Raw genomic sequence first — 21,998 nt, forward strand, 5'->3', positions numbered from 1 at the left:
ACAAACTCATTAACCTTTGCTGCTCTGACAGCGACATTATAATACTTCTGGCCAAACAAATCTTTGAAACCTTCCCAACTCAATGTAGTCACATCCCTAGTCTACGATGCCACTTCCCACCAGATACGGGCATCCTCTCTCAGCATATAAGTGGCACAGGCCACCCTATCATGCCCCTCTATCCTCATAAAGTCTAGCATTACGGTGATCATAGTTAGCCACTGCTCGGCTTTCAATGGATCTGGTCCACCCTCAAAGATTGGGGGTTGCTGCTTCCTGAATCGCTCATATAACGACTCCCATTTGTTACCAATCTCCCCAGACTGCACAACTGGTACCACTATAGGTGGTATAGTAGGGGCAGCACTCCCTGATGGAGCCTACAGAATACGGATCTGCTCATCCTGACTCTGTAGTCGAGCCTGCATATCAGTCATTAACTGCTGCCAGTTCTCAGGCACTGGCGGAGGAGTCTGGCCCTGATCATCACCCCTGGTCCCGGACCTAGTGCCGGCTAGTCGTGTAGATATTCTTATACGCATAGCTATCCAAGTCAATCTGCAATTAATGACTCAGCAATTAGACCATGATGACAGGGTAAAAGCATCTCCAAGATCCACCAATAGAATATCCCCAACCACAAACAATCCACCTATAAGCATCCATTCTCACGCGCTGGCTGCTAATAAGCACTCCTCAATCTCACTATGCAATAACTATAAAACAAGCATTCATACATGCACAACATACAATTAATCATTCAAATATTCATCCACATGCGCGATGATGTTAATAAACATGCCTCAATATTCTCATACAACAGTCAAGGGCCAGGCCCTATCAGTATCTCATGCTTCCTAATAATCCAGTAAATATCAGCATTCATAGCTCATCACAAGCACATAAGCACATAGGCACATTTACACATTACTGAACCCTGATTTGAGCTTGTCTCTAGCAGCGAGCGTACATGTCCATCCTGTCTTCAGGAACCCTTAAACCTAGGACGCTCTGATACCAAGTTGTAACGCCCTGGATAGCCAAGACCGCTACACTGTGTATTTATAAAGGTGTGAGACTTGCTAATCAAGTCGTTTAATCAAAACGTGTCATTAGCTAAAGTGTTCTAGGGCTAAAAGACATTTTGGCCTCAAAAGATACATTTTATAAGTTATAAACGATTTATAGAAGGGATCCCCAAAAGTACAATGTTTAAAAGTTGGTTTACTAAATTCAACAGTTAAGAGTAAACATTAGCCATACTAAGGCAAAATACAAGGTTCTGGTCCTCTCGTCCCTGCAATCTCCTCAACTGTGGCGGTTAAGCGGCCTGACATGTACATTCACCCTGCAGAGCTCTCCAATCAAGGTTGATCAATCTTGCCCTTGCCTTTACCTGCACCATGCAGCACCCGTGAGCCAAGGCCCAGCAAGAAAACAACATACACAGCATATACAATATTATCAAATAGATATTCTAATAAGCATGTTCAAGTATTCAACCCATAGCATATAAGCATACTTTAAGGTACAAATAACCTCACCTATACTTAGATTATTCAGCAATCTCATTAATCGCATTCAAAGCCAAATATAATAATCAACAATCACAAATACTAGGGCCAACACCTTAGGTTGTATCCTCTGTTTAACCCACTGACTCCGACCCGCTTAAACTGAGCTCAGTGCATAATAAGCTGTCCTCGGATACCAGTGTCTGAGCCGTGCCAATTGCACAAGTTAACTGTGGCACCCTTAGGCCGTTGGTTTACAATTTACATGGCATAATACCATTCTTTTAGTCGTATATATCAGGGAGCCCTTAGTCCCGTTCAAATATTCGACCGGGTGTAGTTTTCTTACCTTTGGCTTCTAGATAAATTAGTTACGAGTGATACTCCTTGAGCGCGATCCGATCCCCGAGCCCTAGCTTAGCACCTAGTCACAACCATGATGAAGGATACCATTAACAATCTTAAATGAGTTTCTAAACCAAGTTCTAGTCCTCGGAACATTGAACTTCACCAAATATGGTAAAAGACTCAACCCCGAGCACCCTAGGTTAAATTCCCAAGCCTAAAATCTCACAATCCCAAAATCCCTTAAGGGCCCCGGCATGGGCCATCCATGCCGCGGCATGGCCCCAGACAGAACCCTCCATGGGCACAAAAACAAGTAAGGGCTGCGGCATTCCTTAGGCCATGCCGCGGTCCACCCTCCTTCCTCAGCACAACTCAACTTCCAAGGGCCGCGGCGCACCAAGAACTATGCCGCGGCTCGACCCCTTTGAACCCATAAAAACCACCATTTTTAACTTCCCAAACCTCATGCAAACTCACTCAAAACCACCCCAAATCCACAACTCAATTATCCAAAGACTTCCCATAAGATTCTAACAACTCAACATAGCTGAATCCTAGGCTAGAAACCCATCAAAGACCCATTTCAATTATTGAAACTTCCTAACTTAAAAACACAAAACCCAGCCATGGAAACTCTAAAATTCAACCATCAAACTTTGAATTGAACCTTACCTCAGTTGTAGAATCGTTTCTCCAAGAGTTCCCTAACCTAACTTCAAAGATTCCAGCCTCAAATCCAACCTTGAATACCAAAACCACAACCATTAAAAACTCATCCATTTTCTCAAAATTCCCAACCATAGAAACGAAATTCAAAGCTTACCTTGGCTCTATCTCAATCCTTGATCAGTTCCTGAGCTAATCCTCCAGATTATTCCCTTCAATTCCCAAATATTTAGCTTGATTCTCTTGAAAATTCAGAGTGGTTATTCTTCCTTAAGAGAGAGAAGGCTGAGAGGGTCGGTTTAATTTCTATGTCTAGTATTTTTTAAAGCCTTCCAAGTATATCCTTAGGTTATTAGACTAATCCCAAAGCTCGGGGTGCTGGAAACGTCCCCGATGGCAAAACAGTAAAATCCCCCAATAATCCCGCCTAGACATCCTAACCTCAAATATATCTCCAATTATTTATTTTCCTCACCCGATAGTCTAAATCACTACCCGATACCTAAAATACTCCTTGACTTGTCCAAAGTCAATTATAATGCCCCGTTGTGACTTTTCCCGCTATCTAGCCCTAGGATCGCCTCGAGTCGCCGACTACTGATTTATCCACATAATAATGTGGTTCCCACATATATCTCATACATATATATCATACCATCATATAATATCATCAATTATCATATAATATCATTTAAGCACTATTAATCACATAATATCACATTCAAATAAATATTATTCACTTTAATCCTATTTATGCCCTCCCGGCACACTAATCAAGGCTCTTAAGCCTTATTAGCGATTTTGGGTCGTTATAGGTTTTCCTTTTGGTCTGTCACCCTGCCCAAGAATGCGTCTTTCGTGGCCAAAGGGATTCTTTCAACTAGACCTCTCTTAAGACATGAAAGTTTCTTTTGTATTGGGAATGGGAAGAGTGTGGATATTTGGAATGCTCTGTGGATCCCTTGGCGCAATATGGATCAGTATAGAGCGACTTTGAACCCTTTAATTGAGGGCCCTGGCCAGACCATAAACTCTACAATACTCATACCCAATGGAGATTGGAATAGGAGTCAGATAAAATGCTAGTTCACATCAAGCTTCAGTGTTGTTCGAGATGTCCATAAAAGATTGCCTGCTGATAGCAACGATAAGTTGATTTGTAAAGATTCAAAGGACGGATCCTTTAAAGTTAAGATGGCTTACTATTCTATTGTGAAATATAAATTGGGGGTTGATGCTGTCTTCTGGAGATCTTTATGGAAATTTCAGGTCCATGAGAGAGTCTGCTTTTTTCTTTGGAAGTTAGCCTGTGACATCTTGCCTTTTGGTCATAGATTACAAATTTTTTTTAAGATCAACTTGAATTGCAATCTTTGCCGAGCTGACGATGACTCTCCCTTGCATCTCTTCTTCAAGTGTCCTATGGCCCGTCAAATCTGGTTCAACAACCCAAGGGCTCTTAGAAGTGATATGCTTAACTTCTCCTCCAATTTAGAGATGGTTCACTAGCTCCTTAATCCTACCTTATGATTTACAAGGTCAGTTGTCGTTTAGTCAATTTGCCTATTATCTCTGCTATAACTTGTGGTTTGCTAGGAATAAGGCTTACCATGAAGGGACCAAGTGGACTACAACTGCCATTCAAAATCTGGTGAAAGATGGAGTCTCTGAATTCAACGCTGCTACCTGCACTAACTATGATGAGTTGCCTCAACAAGTGGTTAAGAGCATCCCTGCTCAGGAGCATCTTCTTACTAAATCGAGGTTAGTTTTTGTGGATGCGACTGTAAGGGGTTTACCGGCTTTCAGTGGCTTTGTCTACTGCAGGGAAGATGGCTCGCAATTGCTTTAGGTTTTTGATAAGTTCCAGGTGTCTTCCCCCCTTGAAGTTGAAACTAAAGCTCTCTTCTCTACTGTCTGTTTATGCGTTGATCATGGGTGGCGCAATGTCTCCTTCTTCTCAGACTGCAAAACCTTAGTTGATGTTGTGCATTCTAGAAAGATTGTTGATTGTACTTTGTACCCTGTTTTCCTTGATTTGTTTGTGTTAGGTTTTATTCCTTTATAAAACCATGTCGGACATGTAACACAATTTTATATTGTCAATAAAAGAAGTATAAATCATTTAGTTTGACAACCGTGTTACTTGCTTGTTTTATTACATGATTATTGGAATAATACAAACATTTATAAAATCTCGAACATATCAATAATTACAATTATAGTGACTAGGTCACAGTGGATTATAATTGTAATTATATGTTCAGAAGAGCGAGTCCTAAGATTAAGTCAGTGCATTGGATTTTCACTGTTCTGTTAATCTACAATATGATTGTTGGTTTTTATTGATGAAATCAGAGATTATGCGCAGCGGAGCAACAATCAAATTGTTAGATTAATCCCATAAGATTTCTAGATCTACTTCTTCACATTCATATATATATTGAATCAAGGACAAGAACAGAAAAATTACCTCAGGTCCTTCCTTGCTGCTATCCTTTCGTATGGCTAAATTCCTTGAGATCTCACACCAAGATCTTCCAAAATGTTCTCAGGTACACAAAGAATGAGTGTGACCTCGCTATACAAATAATAGGCAATAACTATTTATCAGATGTTCTCAACACATGAGATCTGATAAAGTTTGGACCTAGGTTTTGTGAAGAACAATGACTTTAGTTTTTGTCATTGTTCTCTTTCTCTGAGAGAGATTCCTAGATATTTTTCTATCCCTGAAAAGTTACGTTATGTGAAAAACTAATATCCAATATATTAAAATATTTGTTATTTTAAACAAATTCAAAATAACTGATCGGTTATCAGATTTTTGTTTAAATAATAATATTTTAATCATATTACAATATCTCATTATTTATTTAACATTTAAATAACTAAAATTGTGGAATCAAGAGACTCAGTACATCTCTTATGCGTGTAGCACAGTGCATGTGCACTGTGCCACACGTGTACCACATGCCTGTGATGGCATGTGATTTTTCCCAATTTTTATTATTATTTAAATACCAAAAATCCCAAAAAATAAATTAATTCAAAATTAATTATATTTTTGTTAAATCAAATAATTAATTAATTACACATAATTAAACAATAATTATGTTTGATACATAGAAAAATATTTTACTTATCACATAAGTCTTTTTTTGCCCATTTTTTGTATTTGCCTTTGACAGTGATTTTTTGAGCCATTTCGGGGACCATGGACCTATAACATTAAGCTCCAATAAATTGAAACTAAATAATTAAACTCTTTAATTATAATAGTTAATTTATTAATTCTGATATTACTCCACTATAAATTCAGAATTGCACTCTTTATGTTATATATATACTTTTACAGAAATCTTTTTCTTAAGTCGTCAATTGATATAACCATCTTACAATAGTTCAACCCTTTAATTAATTAGTTCATAAATTAGAATGGAAGAATTACCATTTAACATTTCTAATTTACTTCTTATTCCTTAAGTACCATTAATTCACTAGTGAATAATTAATCTATAATCTAATTATAGATTTGAGCTCAAAATCATTCAGTTCCAGAATTAACCCTTAAGGGAACTAATATACGATCCATTAGGAAAGATTAGATTCTGTATTGTTGATACATGTTCCCAGCCATCCATGATATTAAATCTCCAAAACAAAAGTCATTAGCCTCATTCTTTGAAGAGACCTTAACGAATGAATCAAAAGATTTAATAAACATGAACATGAGTTCATGAACACTCAGGATTTAGGTTGATCTATAAATGATCATTAGTTATGATATAAATTACAAGTCTTTATTATTAAATGGTTTTTGGATAAAGACTTTAATTCGTATCGGTCCATGTCATATATAATCATATTATATAAAGCACCTTTACCGAGATGTCTTTCCACATCAATAATCCGAATCTAGATTATTTGTATCATTATGATACTCAGTAAACCGTACTTACAACTCCAATTAAAGAATTTCATAACTTTAATTTGTTGTTGTTGACTATTTTTATTCATTCATGTGATCTTAATTCTCTCGTACTAATACAAAATCACATCCTCAATAATGAATATGGAATTTTTCTAATATTTACAAAATTATTCAAACAATAATTTAACAATCTAAATACGACAATAATAATAAACCATTGTATTTATTTATTCACAGAAAAAACGAATGTCTTTACATGCTTTTAGGACACACTCCTAACAATGATCTACTTACACATTCGGGGTGTGATGTCTTATCCAAGACATTGACCAAGTAGATAAGATTGGATGTATTTTGTTACATTGGACTGGATCGATATTGATTATTGATAAGAGAAGTAATTATCGTTATTATCTAATCTAATCATATCACAACGTTGACCATGGGTCAATTCAATCTTAATTCTGAGTGATTAATATTTCGCTAATTGTATTATTCAAGTCTTTTGATTTGTTCGTTACCAGCTTACCCTACGGACTAGCTCATACTTACATATTAGAGATTTGGTAGTATAATTGAGTTGGAGTATTTATCATAGACATAAAATCTATAGCTTCTGTTTAAGAAGTGAAACGATGATTTCCTTATAGCTTTGTTCAAGTGTTAAATGATAGAAATATCATTTACAAGGAACTTAGTGGGAGTTAAGGATAAAACACCAATGAAGGGTAAAATGGTAATGTGCACCCGTCTCATTAGTAGATCATCTATAGAGGATTGAATGACAGTTATGGTTATAACAATGGATAACGTATTTACATTTGGTGTAAAGCGTTCTATGAATTAAAGAGTGCAATTCTGAGTCTATAGTGGAGTCACGGGGAATTAATAAGGTAGTGAGATTATTTGTTATTAATAAACTCACGGTAGCTTATTGAAGCTTAAGTTCATGGATTCATGGTCCCCGTGTCATTTCTTATCAAAATGAACCTAGTAGTCTTGAGTAATTAATTTAATTATTAATTATAAAAATATCATATTGACTAGTTTAATGGAAATGAATAATGTTAAATTATTTATTGATATTTTCTGGGAAAAGAAATAGAAGAAAATTTGAGGTTTTTATTGCAAAGTCTCAAAAAGAGAGTATTATAGCCAATGGAGATAATTTTGTTAATATTGATAAATTGGTATTAATATTAATAAAATGAATTAAATAAATGTCAAAACTATAATTGGTTAATTTTGACAAGTATTTAATTAATTATAATTATTAAATAATTAAATTAAAATGTGAAACTAAAGCCTATTTTATGTCCTAGTTAATTGCATATATATACTAGTGTTATAGAACGCATTAGGTAAGTTGAATTTGACAAGGTAAAAATTCACTACTAATATTCTATACCTAGCCGTCCACTTTCTCTTAGTTTTCTCTCTAGGAATTATCTTCTCATGTGTTGAGGCTTGCCCACACAAACACTAGGTTGCTTTAGAGAAAGACTTGGAAGACTGTAGTCTTATTTCAGGTAGTTTGAATTCCTTACAATACTTAGCATTCAACAAGGACAAAAGGTTAGAGAATCCAATGAGTGTAGTCATTGTTCCGCTACGCATCACGCAAGTGCTCTAATGGTTTTATTATTGTATTTACGAATCTTTGTATGAAATCACTCATATGCATGCATTTACGTTTTCTATTGGATGTTATTTTGTGCAATAGGGAGCATGCTTATAGACTTATATAAATGAGATCTTACAACTGGCTTCAAAGCCATGGTTGCTAGTTTATATGTTTATATACATGTATGTTATTTTTTGACATGCTAGATAGGTTATTGGATGGTAGCATAATTGTTTGCATGTTTAAGTTTTATGTATGTGTGATACTAATAGAATATTGTTCATGATTTTTGTATGTTTGTAATTATTTATGTGTGTTTTATTTTGTTGTATAAAACTCATAAATTATGTAAATGAAATTAAAGTTTGAAAATTGCACAAAAATAATTATTTTGAGAATTTTTTTAGCTCACATTAATGGCATATATGTATATATGTTTAATTTTTTTTTGTTAAGTTGTATGAATATATATATATTTGTCGTTAGAAAAGAAATGATGGCTACCGAAAGTTTCTTTTACGAAATATATATATATATAATATGTTTTAAGATTAATAAAAAAAAAATGCTCCTTTATATTTTTTTTTGGAATTTTTTTTAGAAACAAATATATATTTATATATGTGAGGCAATTAAAAAAATTATTTATTTTGGATTTGTATCTTTAATTCTTTAATAAATAATATATTTTTGTGCAAGTAAATATCTTTTTGGTAATTTTTATTCTAAAAATAATTTTTTTTTTCAGATAGGAACAATTGAATTAATTTTTATTTGATTGATATTTTGAAGATTGATTGGATTAAAATTAATTGCGAATTCATGAAATTGATTGGTTAATTTTTTTTTAGCTATTCATTTATTTTGGTAATAAATGTGTACACACATAAATTAGTAACATGTCATATAGATTGTATGCTAGACCCATCCAATTAATTAATATGTTATGCACCATTATAATTGTCATTTTTATAAATTTGTGCTTAGATGATGGACTTAGAATGATGACCCATTATTTTAGATAATGGGAAAAACATCAAATAAAACAGGTCATAATCTTGATATGTTTTATTTGAGCCAAATTAAACATGTAAAATTTAAATTTCTCTCTTGTGAGTGGTTCCACTTGTGAAGGCCTATTTGCATTGCACTACTAGATTGGACCTAATCAATTGAATAATGATCAATAAAACAAATGTTTAAATTCCTGTCTTTTGCATTATGTATGGAAGTTTGGGAGCCTTGTAGTGGGAACGACATACTGGACCCAGCCCTCCTCCATGCAAGCCCAAATTGTTAAGACTCATTTACCTAAGTTTGACTTGATTGTATTAGGTTAATTCTAGTTGGACCTAATATTTGATTAGAAACAAATTAATTCTAATTTTTGGATTAATTTTCAATGGTAATTTTAGAATTAATAGGAAAATTATAAACTATGGTTTATTGATTATTTTAATAATTTGGAAAACGTAAGTTGGTAATTTTAAAAATAATAAAATACTAAAAGATTTAATAATGAGTTTTTAAAATCTAAATTTGATCTCCACCATTGATTTAACAAGGTCAGAGTTTAGTGAGGCCTCGTGGCGCTTTGATTTCGTCAACCTACGGAAGGTGTTCACGGGACTTCTTAACATGGTTAAATTTCTTAGGATAGATGAATCTTCTATAGACTCATCCCTACGGTGACTATATGAATTAGGTCTATAATAATCAAAATCATGGGTCAAACTCATAAAGTATGAAATATTTGTGACTCTCGCCTACCGAGACACATGGGTTTTCGTTACTTTGATCAAATGGATAGGTAGTTAATAAAAGTCTAGGACGTTTTATTAATTGAGATGTTTCTCTATTTAACTAAGTGAATATTTGTGACTCTCGCTTACCGGGACACATGAGTTCATGGCTAGTTAAAGTTCCTAAGAAATAGAAGATAAAGCGTTTTAGTATTTTGCTTATCTCAAAACATTTTGTATGTTAGGCTATTTCTAAAAATTTGATGAATGAATGTTTGTCAAGCAATGCGTTAATTTCTACTAAGTTGATAATCGTAGCACTAGGCTTCACACCACATACTCTTTCTAATCTGTAAAATGTTACTCTATGGTGAGAACCTTATGAAATGTTTGTCCAACATCAACATGTTGTTGATTATGGACAGCATCGAGTTCGTGATAATCAAAGATATTCCTATTTTTCCTATGCAACGATCACCAAATCCTTCAAGGAGGATTGTTGATGGTGGACCGAGCAAAGGAAAGAAGGCTAATACTACCAAACATGCTCAAGGAGAAGTTGCCTTAAGCTTCTTCTTCGAAGAGCAAATGAGGAAGAAATTCAAACAAAAAGAACAAGAAGTCCATTGGCAAGGCACCAAATGCTGCAAAGCATCTTGGAGCATGACCCAATTACAAGTACACTAAAAAAGAGTGTTTCCAACTGCAAGGAGATTGAGAATTGGGACAATACTCAAGGCATATGGAACCCAAGATAATGAAATATTTGTCTTGGATGCATGTGATTTTAGATGATGATTCTTCAGTTTTTAGATCATTAGGATCTACTAAACATGTATATACCTTTTTACAACTTTTTAGCATTAGGAAAGCCATGAAGGATGAAAAGCTAAAACTTGGAATTTGACAAGGGTTGTTCGTATCAGACAAAGCAAAATGATACGATTGAATAAATTTTAGAAATAAATCTATTGTTTTAAGATAATGTTTATTTTATTCCGATTTTTAGTGGAAATTTTAATTTCAGTTTTCCTTATTACATTAACAACAATTTGTAGTTACTTTCACAAGTAATAAAATCATATTTCTTTAAATGGATATGATGTTGGTTTTTATAGATCAAATCAGAGATTCTACGCAGCGGAACAACAATCAAAATTGTTAATTTAACCCCACAAGATTTCTAGATCTACTTCTTCACATACATATATATGTATATTGAATCAAATATACGAATAGAAAATTGCCTCAAGTCATTCCTTACTGCTATCTTTTTGTATGGCAAAAATCCTTGAGATCTCACACCAAGATCTTCCAAAATGTTCTCAGCACACAAATAACGCGTGTGGGCTCGCTATACAAAACAATAGGCAAAATCTATTTATCAGATGTTCTCAACACATGAGATCTGATAAAGTTTGGACCTAAGTTTGTGAAGAACAATGATCTATGCTTGTATCACTATTCTATTTCTCTCGGGGAGATTTCACGATATATTTTCTATCACTGAAAAGTTTTGTTATGAAAAACTGATCTCCTATATTTAATATATCCAATATATTAAAAATAAAATATTAGTTATTTTAAATAATTTAAAAATGTTATCAAAAAAATTAGCATTGATGACGTGGCAAGTGATCCCTAGACACGTGGCTGACACCTGGAAGAGCTCTGCTAGGGTATCGACCAGAGGATGCACTAGAAGCAGTAAGCCGCCCGGTCTTACCTGCGACCAGCCTGGTCGATGGTTCCGCATACAAAGTAACATTACTGTGAAGATCTTTGTAAATCCCGAATTTAACTCACTCAATCTCCGAAATATCCGATGATTCAGGGGAGAGTATCTGTAACAATCTTTTGTAATCCCCCTTGAGCCTATAAATAGCAAAAGATAGCTCAAGGAATGGACTTTTGGCTTTTGAATTATTTGAGATTAGAGTAATTCTCCTTGGAATATTGTATTGTTCTTCAGAGGCTAGTGAAACTCATTGAGCCCTTGTTCTTTGATCACTCATTTGATTCCTATATCAATAACAGTCTAAGTGGACGTAGGTTATTACCAGATCCTGGGGCCGAACCACTATAAAAATATCTTGTTCTTATTACTTTTTCATCATTACGTTATTATCAACACATTCATTTATATCAAGCATATTCTGACTCCGTGTCAGTTGACCAAATTCTGGGTCAACATTCTGATGCTTTCATTGAGAGCTTGATTTATCATTGCTGAGAAAACTAATGGTGAAAACTGGAAGGAAAGCTGGACAGACGGCCGCTGCTGCGCCATCAAATCCACCTCCTCCTCCCCCTGCAAGTGTGGCGGAGGATGAGCCACATCTGGACTTTGAGGAGGAAGAAATGGATGATGCAACGCTGAAGAGTACCCTGGGGGCGTTGCAGGAGGAGCTGGCTAGTCTGAAAGCCAGTCAAGAGACTGCTGCCGAAGTTGTGGCGCGGCAGCAGCAAGAAATTGAATGGCAGCGCGTGAAATTAAGCGAAAGGCAGGCGGAGATGGACCGCCGCCAGAGCGAAGCCATGGCAGCCCTCGAGGCGGCCTTGCAGCTGGCAAGGAATCAGGCCGCACCTATTTCGCAGCCTGACCAACCTGTCAATGGGCCACCCCAGAGGGGTCCTAATCCAAGCCCACCGATCCAGCCTTCGAGTCCACAAAGGCCCAGGCAGCCTCAAGCGCCCCATGACGATGTCCCGCTGGACCCTGAGGCGCATCCACCATCCCAAGCTGGTCGCGGCAATCCCCCGCAACAGAGGCATAATAGAGCCGAGCATCAGCCTCGTAGTCCTAGACGCTATAGGGGCGATGAGCCAAACCTACCAAACAGAGGTCAGTACCCCCTGGTAACAGGAGGGACTCAGAGTTAGGCTCTGCAGTCCGGGGTCCCCCGCGGCATGATAATGAACGAGGACACCATGACCAGCGCAGGCCACCCTCTAATGTTCGGAACGTTTCAGCCAGGGACGAAAATCGGGGGAACAGTCAGTCCCGCCATAGCCAATCAAGGTTTAGGGATAGCCATGGGTATAATGAGGCCGACTCAGGCAAGGGAAACGCTGGCCGAAGGAATGAAGAAAGAGGTAAAGGCAGGAGCCAGGTACCTCAAGATGACCAACCCGATAGACGGGATGCTGGGGGGCAGCCCAGGCAAAATAATGTCTTCAACCGGCTCGGGGGTAGCGAGCAGCGGAGAAGAGACAAAGATTTGCGTGACCTACTCAACGATCACCGCGAGCGGCATGGCGAGAACGTCCCCCCAGCAACAGAGGCCACAGCGATTCCTGCCGCTGTACAGGCCCAGATAGATGCCCTCAACCAAGCAGTGCAACAGCTGGTCGGGGGAAGGACATCTTATATCGACCACGATATGAGGAAAGGCACTCCTTTCGTACAGAGGATAACTAATGCCGAAACTCCAAGCAAGTTCAAAATGCCTACGCTTCCAAACTTTGACGGGTATGGAGACCCAGTGTCTCATGTCAATAAGTTTGAAATACAAATGGACATTCAGAAAGTGTCCGAAGACGCTCGATGCAGGATCTTCCTTGCAACACTTTCTGAAGCCGCGCAGGAATGGTTTTTTAAGTTCCCTCCCGCAAGCATAGTTTCTTGGGAAATGTTCGTAAGGGAGTTTTACGGACAGTTCTATGCAGGCCGGGTGCATCCGACCGAAGCAAACCCGTTGGTTGAAATTCTCCAGCAGGATGGAGAATCAGTGAAGGACTACATCCAGCGCTTTATGTGAGCGGCAGCTGGAGTGAAAACGGTGGGGGACGAGGGCAAAATGATGGCCATAACCGCAAGGGTTAAACGTCGTTCTCCCCTCTGGAAAAGTCTCCGAAAGGAGGGAGTGAGAACTACCCAAGAATTTTTGGACCGGGCTGATCACTACATCAAGCTCAAAGAAGCCATTGCTGACGATGGAAAGCCCTCAAACAAAGATAAGAAGGCTTCCGAACCTGCCAAAGCCGCCAATGGTTCCAAACCTAATGGCAACGGCAAAGGCAACGACAATGGCAAGAATGGTGGAAAACGGCCGTATAACGAGCCTTCCACCTCCGACAATAAACGAGTCAAGGGTAATCGTTATGAACCTCGGTTCACTAACTACACTGCCCTCATTGAGTCTCGGGGAGAGGTTTATCAGGCCACAAGTTCTAGTGTGCCTTACAAAAAACCTGGCCCCATTCGAAAGGATATTTCGAAAAGAGACACTACCAAGTTCTGTCGTTATCATAACGACTACGGACATGACACCAATGAATGCAACCAGTTAAAAGACGAAATCGAGTTCCTTATTAGACAAGGACACTTGAGAAGATACGTACGGGCCTCGGGAAATTCCCAACGAGAAGCTCCGGGTAGCAACGAGTAGGCGCCCGCGCGCCAACGCTCGCCACCCTTGCAGCCTGCCCCCGTGACTGGCACACTCTTAACCATCTGTGGAGGCCCGCACCTCGCGGGAAATAGTGGAAAGGCCAGGGAACAATACGCTCGGACTCTGCCCCACGACCAGGACATCGAGATGATGATTGTGGAGGACCGTGCACCAAAAAAGGCTCAGTCAGAGGAAGGTGAGATAACCTTCTCTGATGGCGATGCCCAACACGTCCGGTTCCCACATTCCAATCCGCTGGTCGTGGACATCCAGATGGCCAACATGATGGTGAAGAGAGTACTGGTCGATACAGGAAGTTCAGTGAATATCCTATATAAATCAACACTGGAACACATGAAATTTTCCGTTAAGGACTTGGAGCCCTGCAACCAGACGATATACGGCTTCTCTAGAGAAGGACTCGCCCTCGCCGGATTGATCAAACTGCCAGTAACGACGGGTACAACGCCTGCAACAAGGACATTACTCGCCACTTTTGTAGTGGTCGATTGTCCCTCGGCGTACAATGTCGTTATTGGAAGGCCTATACTGGTTGATCTATGGGTCGTCATCTCTATGTGGCACTTGGCCATGAAGTTCCCAACAGACGCAGGGGTAGGACACGTGTTGGGAAACCAGAGGGAAGCCAGGGAGTGCTACAATGCCTCAATCACAAAGGCAAAGAGTGGAACGTCGAAGAGCACTACCTCAGATAAGTTGCAAATGGCAAGTGATACACAAGCCCAATCCGGTGATGAAGTCAACAAATAGGGTGTTGCCCAAAGTGAGGATAAAGACTTAGATCCTCGCTTTGGGGATTTTGAAGAAAACGTTGGACCCGTCGAGGACCTGGAGGAGGTCCAACTCGACAAAGAAGACCCGACCAGAGTCGTAAAGGTTGGGAAAAACTTAGAGCCTACCGCGAAGCACGCACTGGTGGAATTTTTGCGAAAGAACCAGAAGGTTTTCGCCTGGTCGCATAAAGACATGGCTGGGATAGATCCCGCAGTTATCAGCCATGTCCTGAATATAGATAAGACCTTTCCACCCGTGCAACAAAAGAGAAGGTTGCTCAATAAAGATAGATCGAGAGCCTTAAAAGAAGAAGTTGAAAGACTAAAGGAGAATGGGTTCATCAGGGTGGCATTTTATCCATCGTGGGTCTCCAATCCAGTGCTGGTTCCCAAGCCTAACGGCAAGTGGCGGACCTGCGTGGATTTTACAGACCTTAATAAAGCCTGCCCAAAAGACTGCTTCCCACTCCCAAGGATCGACCAGCTGGTCGATGCAACTGCAGGTCACGAGATCCTCTCGTTCATGGATGAATATTTGGGCTACAACCAGATTAGCATGCACCCCCCTGACGAGGATCACACCAGCTTTCGGACTGATACGGGCTTATACTGTTACAAAGTAATGCCCTTCGGACTGAAAAACGCAGGTGCGACTTACCAATGGCTAGTCAACCACATGTTTAAGGAGCTGATCGGAGTAAACATGGAGGTGTATGTAGACGACATGCTGGTAAAGTATAAGAAGGCAGAAGGACATGTGAGGGATTTACAAAAGTGCTTTGATGTATTGAACAAATACCAAATGAAGTTAAATCCCCTCAAATGTTCCTTCGGAGTTGGATCAGGGAAGTTTTTGGGGTTTATTGTAAATTCAAGAGGAATCGAGACCAACCTCGACAAGATAAAAGCCCTGATCGACATGAAGTCGCCAGAAAGGATCAAAGATGTACAAAGTTTAACCGGGAGAATCGCAGCCCTAAGTAGATTTATTTCGAAGTCAACAGACAAGTGTGTCCCTTTTTTCAACCTACTTAGAGGAAATAAGAAGTTTGAATGGACAGGAGACTACGAGCAAGCTTTCCAGGCCTTGAAAGCCCATATGGCACAACCTCCCATCTTATCAAAGCCAATCGAAGGAGAAACTTTGTTTATTTACCTGGCGATTACTGAAGTTGTTGCTAGCGCGGTACTAGTGCGAGAGGAAGACGGCGTACAAAAAGCAGTCTACTATGTCAGCAAGAGACTGATCGGGGCAGAATTGAGATATCCACCAATCGAGAGGTTAGCATATTGCCTAATCCTGGCCTCTAGGAAGCTACGCCCCTACTTTCAAGCCCATCCTATTACAGTTTTAACTAACCAGCCCCTTCGGCAAGTCCTCCAAAAGCCAGAGGCGGCTGGGCGATTATTAAAATGGGCAGTCGAATTAGGGCAGTTCGACATGACTTATTCACCGCGAGCAGCAGTCAAGGGACAAGTCTTGGTCGACCTTATTTCAGAGTTCACCGAACTCCCAGACAGCGAATAGTGCGAACAACCTAAAGCGCCTGAGCCTCAAGACAAAGCTCCTTCGTGGAAGTTATTCACGGATGGGTCATCCAACGAATCCCACGCTGGAGCGGGAGTGATATTGATAACGCCGGAAGGGCATCGATTTCACTGCGCCCTCAGGTTCAACTTCGCCGCGTCAAATAATGAAGCGGAATACGAAGCACTCCTCGTTGGGTTGAGAATGGCGAAAGATATGAGCATAAAGACGCTTGATATCTACAGTGATTCACAACTGGTGGTGAATCAAGTTCTAGGAGAATATCAAGCACGAGGCTTAAAAATGGTGGCCTACTTAAATAAAACAAAAGACTTGCTAGCCCAATTTGTGGAGTACACCCTTCAGCAAATTCTGCGGGATCAGAATTCAAACGCAGATGCCTTAGCCAAACTTGCGAGCGCGAAAGATGCTGACACTTTGAACATTGTGCCGGTAGAAAGACTGAGTAAGCCAAGCATACAAGCGGTCGAATCTAGTATGGAGATTCGAATGGAGGATACATGGATGGCACCTTATTTGGAATATCCGATAAACGGTACGCTACCAGTGGATAGAAACAAAGCCAGAACCCTACAAAGGTGAGCTGCTAGGTACATACTGGTCGGTGGAGTTATGTATCGAAGAAGATATTCCTTGCCGCTACTCAGATGCGTTACACCAGAAAAAGCTAAGGAACTCATGAAAGAGGTGCATGAAGGCTTTTGTGGGGATCATGCTGGGGGGCAGAGTTTGGCAAAGAAGATTCTAAGGCAAGGCTACTTCTGGCCAACTATGAATGAGGATTCAATGGAGTTTGTACGAAGATACGATAAATGTCAAAGATTCTCCAAGATTCCACGAGCAGCTCCGAACGAATTAAAACAGATGCAAAGTCCGTGGCCTTTTTCAGTATGGGGGATAGATTTGATTGGATCCCTACCTACGGGGAAGGGCGGAGTAAAGTACGCAGTCGTAGCAGTCGATTACTTCACCAAATGGGCCGAAGCTGAACCGCTCGCTACCATCACGACCAAGAAAGTTCTTGACTTTGTTATCAAGAACATTGTTTGTTGATATGGCTTGCCTAGAAAGATAGTTTCAGACAACGGAACCCAATTTGACAGCGATTTATTCACCGATTTCTGCGAAAGACATGGAGTCATGAAAAGCTTTTCTTCAGTTGCACACCCCCAGGCGAATGGGCAGGTCGAAGCCGTGAATAAAACTCTTAAAGACACCCTAAAGAAGAGGCTTGAAGAAGCTAAGGGAGCGTGGCCAGAGCAACTGCCTGAAGTCCTCTGGTCGTATGGAACGTCTCACCGAACAGCGACAGGACATACCCCATTTTCCTTAGCCTATGGATATGAGGCAATGTTGCTTGTCGAATTAGATCCCCCCTCACATCGACGCCTAACATACAACCAGGACCAGAACAGCCAACTGATGATGGAATCCCTAGACTCGATTGACGAGATACGGGAGAAGGCCCAACTCCGAGTTGCTGCATACCAACAAAAAGTTGCTCGGTACTTTAACTCCAAAGTTAAAGAAAGAAAATTCAACGTCGGAGACTTGGTGCTACGATGAGTTTTCTTAAATACCCGCGACCCTACTGCTGGAGTGCTTGGACCTAATTGGGAAAGACCTTACCAGATTGAAGAAGTCCTTCATCCGGGCACCTACAAAATTGCACGCTTAAACGGAGATCTCGTTCCACGTTATTGGAATGGAGAACACCTGCGCAAGTATTATCAGTGAACAGTCCTTTTTAAAGGACTGGCTTGTATTAATTTTTCTTTTTACAAGTTTAGCAAAGAGGGTTAGCCACGCTGTATGGCTAATCACTTGTATATGTAAGATTCTATTTCAGAATCGCTCGTAAAGACATGTTTAGTCCATTTTTAATACGAGATTATAAGGGACTGTGCGTAGCCAGTCATTCTTGCCAACCTTTGTGAATTTATATTTACAAGTATTTGTTCATTACGTGTGTTGTTTTGCTGTATTACAAGTATTACTTTTTCACCCAAGCAGAAATGTTCGAACAGGTCATGGTCAAGGCAAGTGACCAAGGACCTAAAGCTCCTCGATCACTTGGGAGGCATATAAGGCACATCGATAGCAAAGCGTACCATGAGGTATGTAAACACATGAACAAAATGAGTGAAAGCATGCTAAGGTACTTAGAGTATTTTTCAAAATTTATATTTTGTTAAATCATGCCAAAGTACTATGCTAAGTTCGGTCATACGGACAAATGTTATAATAAATGAAAATGTTATAGCATCATGCAATCTTTTACACCGCAAGCATCACTGCTTGGATGTAACTGTCCAAGTAAAAGAAAAGGTTTACTGCCCGTGCAACAAAGTTTAAAATAAAAATATTGTCTTTACATCACGACCCGTGGGTCATGTAATCAAAAGATAGAGAAAATAATAATAAAAAAAAAAATCAAGAGGCACTGGGAGCAGGAGGGTCTTTATCAGCATTCTGATTGGACGCGTCCTCAACAACCCCTTCTTCTTCAGCACCAGCCCAGCTTGGGGAAGCAGGGATCCTCGCTCTTGCCTCCTCTTTAGCCAGTTGAGCAGTGCAGCGGGCCAGCTCAGCAGTCCGGACATCCTCTGAAAGATAGCTGAAGTCGGCACCCTGATTGTGTTTCCAGAAGTTGTAAAAACACCGGAGCGTCGTCTTCTTATACCTGTCCAGATTTTTGGAGTTGTCGAGCTTCAGCTGCTCCACCTGGCCCTCAAGAGTGGCGATGGCCTCGTCCTTGGACTTAAGCACCTCTTCCAACCTCTTGACTTTGCGAAGATGGGTTCGGCTGGCATCTTGATAATCCTGCCTCTGCTTTATTATAGCTGCCTTTGTAGCTTCGGCCTCTGATAGCTTTGTCACCGCATCATCCCTCTGCTGAGCCATCGCCTCCAACTCCTTTGCGTGCCTGGCCTCTGCAGCCGAAAGTTCCTCGGCTGCCTTCACCTGGTGCCTCTTGATAGCCTTTGCCTTAGCCTGTTCAATGGTGGCTTGGGTGCGGGTGCGGGCAGTGGTGGCAGACAGCAAAGCCTGAGGACAGAGGATAAAAGTTAGAACCTGCGGCAAAGACTAAAAGACTGAAGTCAAAAAGATAAAGAAGTACTTACGCTGGTTATTTTGTTCAGGGTCCTGTTCAGAATCAGGTCGACCGTCATACTCTCTGCCTCAACCATTGCATCCTTGACGCGGTCATTTTTCCCAATGTGCACAATACGGTCTTTGGCTGCTCGTACGGCACGGCTCGAGAGTTTGGCCCCAAGAGTTTCTTCCCCCTTGTCTTGTTCCCTTCTGGGCGCAGCCGGAGGAGGGTTCATTGGAGCAGGGGGAGTCTCCTTCTCAGCAGGGGCCAAAAGATGAGTAGAAGTTTGCCCAGTAGGCATGCCCCTAGGAGGGTCTTCTGTTCGACTCTTTTTTGCAGGTCCCTGGCTCGTCTCGCCAGTATGTCTCCGTGGCGATTTTCTCCGAAGCTGAGGAACTTTCTCTTCCTCCTCATCCTGGTATAAGTCGAAGACGTTGGGAGTGGCCATATCTGCACATAAGTAAAAACATGCAAAGGGTAAAGATAAAAGCAGATGAAGACTCTTTATCAAAACGAAAAAGAAGGTCACAAAGTTAGTACCCGAGCTACAACTACTGGTCGCTATACTATTGACCCTATTAGTCACACACTCACTATCTGGCATGAAGAAGTCTGGCCCTAGATTTGGAGTATATGTAAAGTTGCTCTCCCCGTCAAACAAATGACAGGGAATTGGCAAACTATTTAAAAGCAAAATAATTTTACCGTTCTCATCAGAGGATTCCCCCAGATCCACAACTGGCTCTTTGGCCTTTTGTTTCCCCTTGCCTTGGGGAGCAGAAGGCCTTTCTGCGGAAGGATTGCCTGTGGGCTCCCTGATTGTAACCCCCGTTGGCCTCCTTCGAGGAGGAGACACAGGAGGTTGCTGCTCGGGAACCTCCTCGGCAGTGGCATCGTCTACCACGGACCCTCTTGTTTCATGGCGAGGAGCCAGGAGGCCAGACAACCTCAAGTTTTCATCGGTAACCGGGGACTTGACGCTTTTTGCTGCGTCTATCATCCTGGTCAATGTGTTAGACCTCTCAACACCATGTCTGGTGTTGGGGTCGGGTGTAACCATGGGCCTGAAAGACAAAGTACAGTTTGAGAAAAATGAAAGGAGACTCTTTGATTAAAAGTATCGACCAGTCAAAGACGGCACTTACCTCCTCGAGCGAAGGCCAAGTTATTGCTGGTTATGTCCGGTGTAAGGAAATACTCCTTACTGTACTGCCCCACATTCGATATGTGCGTAGTGTCACTCAAGAATGTCCGGTTTGTCTCCTGGTGACAGAAGTGGAAGAAACCCGTTCCATATTGTTGCGGGTTGGATTTAAGGTCGAAAAGATAATTGACCTCGTGGGGAGAAAGTTCTGGCCATTTTTTAAGTTTGTACAAGATATAGAGTGCGGCCAGCATTTTATATCCGTTTGGAGTAATTTGGAAGGGGGTGACGTCGAAATAATTCGCCACCCCCTGATAAAAAGGATGTAGAGGGAGGAAAGCCCCCGCCTCTATGTGATACCGAGACCAGGCGCTGTATATACCTCCGGGGAGGTTAGCCCTTTGGTATGCGGCAGGAATTTTGATAGTAACCCCTGTGAGGGGATACTTCCTGAAATAGTTAGCAACCATCCGAAGGGTCACTACGCTGGTCGGGGAGGTATACCACTCGACATCAGGCAGATTCTGATGACGAGGGCGGGCTCTAATTTGGATGTTAGGGTCAGGAACAGGATCGTCTCGACCACTGGTCGAGCGAGCCCTAGCCTGCAAATCAGGTTGGGCAGGAAGGTTTGGGCTATTATCAGATTCAGGTCTTTTCTTGCCTACAGACTTGGAACGCACCATTTGAGGAGGAGAAGGACGAGGTCTGAAGGAGGATCGTGAGAAGGGAATCTCGTACACTCGGTCGGCCAGTAGTTCTTCGCCTTCGAGCAGCTGGGCAAGAAGATCGTTGTCGATGGGCCGTTCACCTCCCCACAAATCTGGCATCAATGTGTGCAAACAGAAAAATGGGGAGGTGAGGATGAAGAATTTTTAAAGGCTTTTAGAATAACACTGGTCGAGTATAAAAGCCAAGCTTTTATACATCAGCATTCTAACAAAAAGCTAAATTTTCCGCACGAACAGTTTGAAAGACGGATCAAAGGGTGAAAGTAAAAAGTTTTTCAAGAAAGCTTTTTCAACTCCCCTTTGGGCAGGAAAAAACCTATTTTCCAACTAGCCTAAAGATCGAATTTTTACTTCGACTTTACGTCCTAAAAGTATGATCCCGACTATTGCACTAACAAGTAACCCTTTTTTGCCTACAAAATATTCTACTCACAAGCGTCTCAAACCAGAAACAGATGAAC

This window comes from Humulus lupulus, chromosome X (genome assembly GCF_963169125.1).
Source record: "Humulus lupulus chromosome X, drHumLupu1.1, whole genome shotgun sequence".
In the NCBI taxonomy this organism is placed as follows: domain Eukaryota; kingdom Viridiplantae; phylum Streptophyta; class Magnoliopsida; order Rosales; family Cannabaceae; genus Humulus; species Humulus lupulus.